Here is an 8,949-nt window from a genome sequence, read left to right on the forward strand (position 1 = left end):
TTTGATGATGGTCTCTAGCGTTTCATGGTCCACATTTTTAATCCATGGTTCTTGCTCTCACACATTACTATACTCGCACACGCTAGTATAGTCTCTCACACACATTACTATAATATCTCACACACTACTATACTCTCACATTCAGTGGGGAGAACAAGTATTTGATACACTGCCAATGGGAAAACCCATTGACAGTGGGGAGAACAAGTATTTGATACACTGCCAATGGGTTTTCCCATTGGCACTGTATAATAATGAAGTCTTAGTCTCTCACACATAGTAATATAGTAGTTTCTCACGCACTAGTATAGTCTCTCACCCACACTAGTACAGTCTCTCATATACACTACTATACTCTGTCACTCACGCTAGTGTACTCTCTCACACATAGTAGTATAGTCTCTCACTCAAACTACTATACTCTCTTACACTGACTATACTCACACACAAGTATGGTCTGTTACACACATTGCTATATCTCATACACACTGCTTAACTCTCTCATATATAATAATGTAGTCTTAGTCTCTCACACATAATTTTCTCACGCACTAGTATAGACTCTCACCCACACTAGTAGTCTGTCATATACACTACTATACTCTGTCACTCGCACTAGTGTACTCTCTCACACATTACTATATCTCATACACACTGCTATACTCTCTCACATATAATAATGTAGTCTTAGTCTCTCACACGTAATAATATAAATTTCTCACGCTCACAAGTTTAGTCTCTCACACGCTAGTATAGTCTCTCACATACACAACCATCACTCACACTAGTCTCTCACCCAGAGTAGTATAGTCTCTCACTCACACTACTATACTCTCTCACTAAATATTATACACACACCCACACACACACAAGTATAGTCTTTCACACACATTACTATAATACCTCACAAACACTACTATACTCTCTCACATATAACAGTGTAGTCTCTCACGCTTAGTAATATAATTATCTCTTGCACACTAGTATAGTCTCTAACATACACTACTATACTCTGGCACTCACACAAGTATACTCTCACACATAGTATAGTCTCTCTCTCACACGACTATACTCTCACACATTACTATAATATCTCACACACACTACTATACTCTCTAACAAATAATAGTGTAGTCTTAGTCTCTCACACATAGTAATATAATTTTCTCATGTGCACTTGTATAGTCTATCACGCTCACTAGTATAGTCTCTTACATACACAACTATACTCTGTCACTCACACTAGTATACTCTCTCACATGTTGTGTCGTCTTAGTCTCTCAAACATAGTAATATAATTTTCTCATGCACACTATTATAGTCTCTCACATACACTACTCTACTTTGTCACTCAAACTAGTATACTCTCATGCGTAGTAGTATAGTCTCTCACTCACACGACTATACTCTCACACATTATTATACTCACACACACACACACTAGTATAGTCTGTCACACACATTACTATGATATCTAACACACACTACTATACTCTCTCACATACAATAGTGTAGTCTTAGTCTCTCCTACATAGTATTATAGTTTATCACGCCCACTAGTATAGTCTTTCACACACACTAGTATAGTCTCACACTACTATACTCACACACACGCTAGTACTGTATAGTCTCTCACACACATTACAATAATATCTCACACGCACTACTATACTCTCTCACATATTATAGTGTAGTCTTAGTCTCTTACACATTGTAATATAGTTTCTCACACACACTAGTATAGTCTCTCACACACACTAGTACAGTCACTGAACCCCTGAGGCTTACTCACTGAACCCCTCGGGTTTGATCGAACCCCGGTTAAGAACCACTGATTTAGACTATTTCAGTTATTGTTATTTTTTTTAAATTTAAACTTATTATAATTATGTTCCAATTTGCTAATATCTAGCTGCTCCTTTTTAAGACCGACATAAGCTATGTTTTTGTTTGATTTAATGTTTCGATAATGCATTTGGAATTTAGTTTATAAGTAAGTATTTAACCACTTTTTTGTAAGAATATGTGTTTGAACCATTTAGAGCATGGGTCCCCAACCTTTTTTGCACCACGGACCGGTGTTATTTGGGTCTTTTTTTTCACGGACCGGTGTTCTGACAAATTTTGCAACCCATCAAAAATTGCAACGATGCAGTTCTGCGCATGCGCGTAACGTTAAACATAGCCGCAAAATGCGCAAATGCAGTGATTCCAAAGTAAACACAACAAACTTTCTTGAAAGAAAGGAATATTAACTTACGTTTGACCATGGAAGGACTTGTAGAAAAGTTATCCTCAGATTCATCCTGCCATGTAAGCTTCACACAACAGCTGCACACCACGCTCACAATTAGCGACTTCGCCTTGTCGTTAAACATTAATTAAGAAGCCCGCTTCACAAAAATACGATGTTGGAAATTGTAGCAAGGTTTTCAACGCTCTTGTCGCGATGTCAGGATTTTCCAGGATGACTTTAATCCAGAACCTCGGTAGAGTTGTTGTCTCAAATGTACGTTTAATAAGGTCGCCGTCATTTGCGATCTCTCTGTTTATTCACAAACGGGTCACGAATCCACTCCTTCGCAGTTCGTGGGTCTTCGAGGTTGTAGGCTCGTCAGGTGCCCTTTTCGCCGTAATAATATCCTTTTAGCTGTAAAAATATTTCCAGAGACGTCTGTTTTCCTTTTATCTTCGCTCGTGTGGGGGCTAATTATTTCCGGGAACAAATGTGCAGCGCCGCGGCCTAGTAATACACTATTATCGAGGACAAGCGCACATAGATATATTATATACACAAACAAGATGTACTGCTAGCAGTCCAATCAATGGACTTCTATGACAACATTGTAATCTATCCCGTAGTATTATATCTAGAGTAGACAGGTATTGGTATGTTAAGCATGGGCACAGGGTTAATTCGGCCAGAATGCGGTCGCTATGAAATTATTTTTTTTCTTTGCGGCCCGGTCGCAAATGCGCCACGGACCGGCACCGGTCCGCGGCCCGGCAGATGGGGACCCCTGATTTAGAGCATTGTTTAAAAAAAAAGTTTGCATTTTATAGCATTTAAACTAGCGGACTTTGTCTATTAAAGTAAGCCAATAGTTCTTTTGTTGTAGACTTGCTTTATTCCATTTCTTTCCATTGATAGTTCTCCATGATTATAGCAGAAACTAGTTTGCTCAGTGGAAGGTTGACTGAAACTTGATATGAAGATGTATAACAGACTAGTGCTGCAACGATTAATCGATTAACTCGAGTAATTTGATTAGAAAAAAGATTTGAATGAAATTTTGCTCCATTGAGTGTTAAATTCTGGTAGCGTTGTATTGGTTTGTTTTGAAAGTGTTTGCATTTAGTTTTATTGATTTGGGTAGACGCACAGCCTTTTAGTGGCAAGCGTGAATTTGACATAACTCATTTCACATGGCTGAATGCAGCTGCACCCTGTTAAGACCAACTTAAGCTTAGGTTTTGTTTGAGCTAATGTTTTTTTAAGGCGTTCATAATTTAGTTTATAAGTATATTTAGCCATATTTTCTGGGAATATGTGTTCGAACCATTTGTTTAGAACATTGTAAAAAGAAAAAGGTTGCCTTTTATAGCATTTAAGCTACCGAACTTTTGCTATGTAAGTTAGCCATTTATTCTTTTGTTGTACTTAGATCCTCATTTATATATTTTTTATACCGTTTGAGGCTCAGCTCAGGTATTTTAATTTTTTGGGTTCCTTATCCGATTATTCGAACTTACTAGTTTATTGATTACCGACGACTAAAATGATCCACAGCTGCAGCCCTATAACAGACCTATGGGCCGCGTGGACTCAAATTTTGATCTGTTTAAAAAACAAACAAACATGCTGCCCAATGTGAAATTTGAACAGGAATTCGCTTAGATATTAGCTTCCTAGCCTCGATCATAGACTTGAGTATTTTTGATTAGATAAAAGATTTGAATGAAATTTTGCTGCATGGAGTGTTTAATTAATGTAGCATTGTATAAGTTTTATTGATTTGGGTGGATGCGCTGCTCTCTAGTGGCAACAGCGAATATGACATAACTCATTTCACATGGCTGAATCTAACTGCTCGTTTAGACCAACGTAAGCTAAGGTTTTGTTTGAGCTAATGTTTTAATGCATTCATAATTTAGTTTATAGGTATATTTAGCCATTTTTTGTGGGAATATGTGTGTGAACCATTTGTTAAGAGCACTTTTAAAAACATTAGCATTTTATAGCATTTAAGCTAGCTTGTTCTAGCAAGAAAATCATTTTTTTAAAAAGAATGTTACAATTCTGGTCTTTTATCCACCTTAATATGCAGGCATTATTTTCATGACATTTTCGTAACCATTTGTAATATTCCAGCCAGTCGTGGAAGTAAACTAATGTGAACACCCCCCGAAGGGATCGTCCAAATTGGGTGGTGGGGTGCTAGTGGACAATTATAGATGGGCCCCGGAATGGGTTGCAAATAGATTTTTTTTTTTGCGGGCACCCCCAGACAACCGGCCAAGTGGAGTGCCTGGCATGGCAGCTCCATCATCTGACCCTCCCCTCGTCAAACCACGCCCACTTTACGATCCCAAACGGCCCCTTCCCCACACGTAATTGTCGTGTAAACATTGAAAAAACAGCAAAAGTCCACTCTGTGCATTATTGATCATTGTTCTGTAAACGTGTCCTTAGGCTAGGTTCAGACTGCAGGTCTTACTGCACGTATCCGATTTTTTCGTGTTTTTCCGATTCGAGTGAGGCCTTAGTTTGACGGTCTGAAAGGTACAACTCGCATAGAAATGGACCATTTCAAATCTGATCTAGGCCACATTTTTCCACAATGTTTCGGCGGTCTGCATTGTCAAATCTCTCAAATCGGATTTCATGCAGCAATTTAGTCAGCAAAGACCAAGAGCGGCAGGCAGGACGATGGTGATTACGCAGTCGTTGGGCTTGACCAAAGTCTTAAAAAAAGATAAAATGAAGAAAAGGATAGCCTGATAATGCTCGTAGACTTATTAATGATATTGACGGGACACCTTCCCCAGATACTGCGCCACGCTTTCAAGTAGAGAGCCGTCCCACACTCCGCTTCAGTCGGTTGACGTCGTTCGCAGTTATTGTCAAACACATGCAGTGATCCAACGCCGGGTTTAGGTTGAAATAGTACGAAAGCTGTACCGCATACAAACCGGTAAGGATTGTCTCAGGAGTGATTTGTTCGAGGATTCAAGGTAATTATTATATTTTTCGTATCATGCATGCATTTTGAAACGTGAAAAAAATCAATGGGAGAAACTAACCGCTACGCCATTGGCGTCATAATTTGCAATATTTACATAAAATATATGCTAACTGCCCTTATTTTTTTATTGAGACTGTTTTACATTCATATCTATAAAGAATTCAGGGATTTAAGCAATCATTCACAAGAGTTTTCAATGGAAAAAGCTTTTTGTTTACATATGCCGCCTGCTAATTTGCTTACTGAATAGCATCATAGTTTGCAATATTTACATAAAATAAATTCTAACTGCATTTTTTTTTTTTTTTTTTTTTGCTTTTAACCGAGACTTGAGACTGTTTTATGTCCGTATCTATAAATAATTCAGGTATTTAAGCAGTTATTCACAAGAATTTTCAATGGAAAAATCTCTATGTGATATGGCGGGCGCTAATTTGCTTATGACTAGCATCATAGTTCGCAATATTTGCGTAAAATAAATGCTAACTGCACTTTTTTTTTTTTTTTTTTTTGCTTTTAACCAAGAATCAAGACTGTTTTACGTCCTTATCCATAAAGAATTCAGGGATTTAAGCATTTATTCACAATAATTTTCAACAGAAAAATCTCTTTGTGATATGGCGGCTGCTAATTTGCTTACTGAATGGCATCATAGTTCGCAATATTGCATGAAATAAATGCTAACTGCATGTTTTTTTTTTTTGTTTTTTTTTTGCTTTTGACCAAGAATGGAGATTGTTTTACGTCCATATCTATAAAGAATTCAGGGATTTAAGCAATTATTCACAAGAATTTTCAATGGAAAAAGTTCTTTGTGATATGGCGGGCGCTAATTTGTTTACCGACTAGCACCATAGTTTGCAAAATTTACATAAAATAAATGCTAACTGCATGTTTTTTTAGCTTTTAACCAAGAATCTAGACTGTTTTACATCCATATCTATGAAGAATTCAGGGATTTAAGCAATTGTTCACAAGAATTTTCAATGTAAAAAGCTCTTTGTGATATGGCGGGCCCTAATTTGCTTACCAACTAGCACCATAGTTTGCAATATTTGCGTAAATTAAATGCTAACTGCATTATTTTTTTTTTGCTATTAACCAAGAATCAAGACTGTATTATGTTCATATCTATAAAGAATTCAGGGCTTTAAACAATTATTCACATGAATTTTCAATGGAAAAAGCTCTTTGTGATATGGCGGGGCGCTGATTTGCTTACTGACTAGCATCATAGTTTGCAATATTTTCGTATAATAATTGCTAACTGCACGTTTTTTTTTTTGTGCTTTTAACCAAGAATCGAGACTGTTTTATGTTCATATCTATAAAGAATTCAGGGATTTAAGCAGTTATTCACAAGAATTTTCAATGGAAAAAGCTCTTCTAACTCATTTCACATTGCTGAATCTAGCTGCTCCTTGTTAAGATCAACGTAAGCTAAGGTTATGTTTGAGCTAATGTTTTAATGCATTCATGATTTATTTTATAGGTATATTTAGCTGTTTTTGTGGGAATATGTGTTTGAACCATTTATTAAGAGCACTTTAAAAAATGTTAGCATTTTTTAACATTTAAGCTAGCTTGTTCTAGCAAAAAATATTTTTTTTCAAAGAATGTTACAATTCTGGTCTTTTATCCACCTTAATATGCGGGCATTATTTTTATAACACTTTCGTAAGCATGCGTAATGTTCCAGAGGCGGAAGTGAACTAATGTGAACACGGCCTGGGGGTTATGAGCGTAAACGGGACCCCCCCGAGTGGATCATCCGAATTAGGTGGGGAGGTGCTAGTGGACAATTATAGGTGGGCCCCGAAATGGGTTGCAAATAGATTCCAGACAAACCCACCCCTGTCCCCACACGTAATCGTCTTGTAAACATTGAAATAACCGCAAAAGGCCACTCTTTGCATTATTGATCATTGTTGTGTAAACGTGTCTAGGTTAGGTATAGACCATAGGTCTAACTGCACAAATCCATTTTTTTTCGTGTCTTTCAACTCGAGTGTCCTTAGGCTAGGTTCAGACCCGAGGTCTTACTGCACAAAACCATTTTTTTCGTGTTTTTCAACTCGAGTGAGACACTAACTTGACGGTCTGAACAAGACAAGTCGCATAGAAATGGACAATTTTAAATCCGATCTGGGCCACATTTTTCGAGAATGTCTCGGCGGTCTGAATTGTCAAGTCTCCCATATTGGAATTAATGCAGCAATTAAGTCAGCAAAGACCGAGAGCTGCAGGCAGGACGGCGGTGATGTAGCTGTAGCGTTAGCGCCTAGCTTGAACTCGGCTTTTACGCAGTAGGCTGGCCTGACCACAGTCTTAAAAAAACAAAATGAAGAAAAGGATAAGCCTGATAATATTCAGTAATAGACTTCATAATGATATTGACGGGACACCTACCCAAACACTGCGCCACGCCTTCAAGTAGGGGGCCGTCCCACACTCCGCTTCAGTCGGTCGAAGTCGTTCGCAGCAAGGTTTATTTTCTTATGTAGTGCTGCAACGATTAATCGATTAACTGGAGTATTTCGATCAGAAAAAAATTTCGAATTAAATTTTGCTGTTTCGAATATTCGTTTAAAGTGGGGTTGTAATTAGAGATGTCCTGATCGTGGTCCAATCACGTCATTTTCAAAGTATCGGTATCGGCCAAAAAATATTGGACATGCCTTTTTTTTAATATATATATCTTTTTTTAATTAAATCGTTTTCTAAATGTATTTAACGTTACAGACATTATATGTTACACTCATCCAGAGTCTTTAGTTTAGGCTTAAGGTAGGATTATCAAATTTATCCCGTTAACGGCGGTAATTAATAAAAAAAAAAAATTAGCACGTTAAAATATTTAACGCAATTAACGCATGCTCTGCACGACCCACTCACGCATTGTCGCGTTCAAACTGCAATGGCGCCGTTTTACCTATGCATAGAGCTAAAAGGCAGCGTAAAATGAATAGAGTGAATTTTGGCAGCCTTTGGAGCCTTTTTTTAATTGGCTAAAGCCTTACAATCCCTCTCCCTACGATTAGAAATATCGTGGGAAGCAATGTGGGGAAGAAAGGTAGTAATTGATCTTTGTCTTAACACCCTATATTATTTCCCAATGCAGAGAAGATATATCAATTGGTACCATTGCGCAAAGTCATGGTTGCACTTCCCATCATGCATTTGGGCAGAAGTTAAATGGCTACAGTATCATTTACGGAAAGCTCAACAAATACACTAGATGGTGATATTTAGTCACAATATACAAAGTCACATTTATCCTTTAAGAATTACAAGTCTTTCTATCGGTGGATCCCTCTCACAGAAAGAATGTTAATAATGTAAATGCCATCTTGAGGATTTATTGTCATAATAAACAAATACAGTAATTATGTACTGTTTGTTGAATGTATATATTCGTCCGAGTTTTATTCATTTTTTTCTTAATGCATTGCCAAAATGTATATGATCGGGAAAAATTATCGGGAATGATTGGAATTGAATCGGGAGCAAAAAAAAAAAGCAATCGGATCGGGAAATATCGGGATCGGCAGATACTCAAACTAAAACGATCGGGATCGGATCGGGAGCAAAAAAACATAATCGGAACAACCCTAGTTGTAATGGTTTGTTTTGAAAGTGTTTGCATTTAGTTTTATTGATTTGGAGGAATACACTGCCATCTAGTGTCAACGGTGAATATGAC

The sequence above is a fragment of the Corythoichthys intestinalis genome, chromosome 13 (assembly GCF_030265065.1).
Source record: "Corythoichthys intestinalis isolate RoL2023-P3 chromosome 13, ASM3026506v1, whole genome shotgun sequence".
Taxonomy (NCBI): domain Eukaryota; kingdom Metazoa; phylum Chordata; class Actinopteri; order Syngnathiformes; family Syngnathidae; genus Corythoichthys; species Corythoichthys intestinalis.